The sequence below is a fragment of the Urocampus carinirostris genome, chromosome 6, assembly GCF_059441175.1.
Source record: "Urocampus carinirostris isolate Australia breed hairy pipefish chromosome 6, RoL_Ucar_1.0, whole genome shotgun sequence".
Classification (NCBI taxonomy): Eukaryota; Metazoa; Chordata; class Actinopteri; order Syngnathiformes; family Syngnathidae; genus Urocampus; species Urocampus carinirostris.
The window spans coordinates 16,155,645-16,157,014 of NC_142354.1; positions in this window are offsets into that span (position 1 = coordinate 16,155,645).

Genomic DNA, 1,370 nt, shown 5'->3' on the forward strand with positions numbered 1-1,370 from the left:
TCAGGTTGGGATGCTTTTCCCGCTACTATTGAGCATGGAAACCAGTGCTATCTGTTTTATACTTAAAAGGAAACCCTACTTGAAAAAAACGCCTGGAGAGGAATGGGCGCCGCCACGCTGTACCTGCCCAAGACACACCACAGGAAATAATCCCCCGATGACCATGGCGGTCAAAGGATCTGTGAACAATGATCTGTGAACAGTAAACTTTTAGTGATGGGAATTCGGGTTTAATGCCATTTTGTCAGATTTTGTGTGCGTTTGTTAAGGGTGGTGATGGCCCGGGGGAAAGAGCTTTGAGTCCTACAGCGCCCACTAGTGGGCAACAGAGGTACAGGCCGGGGTGGGAATTATCTTTTAGGTTGTGGTAAAGTCTCGCAAAACGGGTATGTCCTCTAGACTGGGCAAAGAGCAGCCAATAATCTTTAGGGCTGTGTCAATTACTTTATTTTTCCAGTCCATTGCTGTGCTCCCAGGATACCAAAGGTGATGCTATATGCCAGAATGATTCCACTGTGGCTTTGTAGAAGGACACCAGCAACTTGTTTTAGGTTGTTCCTCCTGAATTTTCACTTTTGTGTGTTTGTCTAGAGTGGGGGGCGGCACGTTGGGTGGGAGGTTAGCACGCAGCCCCACGGTGCAGAGGTTGAGGGTTTAAGTCCAGCTACCACAGCCTCCCCATGTGGGGCTTGCATGTTCTTCCCGTGCCTGCGTGGGTTTCCTCCCACATTCCAAAAACATGCACGTCAGGTTAATTGGCTGGTCCAAATTGTCCCAAGGTGGGAATGAGCGAGTGATTGGCTGTCTGTCTCTGTGTGCCCTGCGACTGGCTGGCAACCAGTTCATGGTGTCCTCTGCCCACTGCCCGAAGACAGCTGGGATGGGCTCCAGCACCCCCGTGACCCTACTGAGGACAAGCGGTGCAGATAATGGATGGATGTTTAGGTTGGTGATAGCCCTGGGGAAGAAGCTTAGTCTTAGTTTGAAGGACCTGTAGCACCCACCAGAAGGCAACAGGTCAAAGAGGTGCATGCTACTGTATCACAAAATGATTATGTACTCTAGACTGGGGAGAGAACAGCCAATGATCTTTTGGGCTGAGTTAATTACTCTGTATTTTTCCTGTCCATTGCCGTGCTCCCAGAGGTGATGCCAGAATGCTTTCCACTGTGACTTTGTAGAAGGACACAAGTATATTTTTTTCAAGTTGTTCCTCCTGAAAACCCTCAGGAAATGGAGTTCTGTCCTCCACTTTCTGTTCTGAGGTCTCCCATATTGAAAATGACATCACACAATGGCAATGAAGTCCTACTTCCCTCTTTGTAAATACTGCAAAGAAAACTTCATACCAACCCATAAGTCTTTTGTTA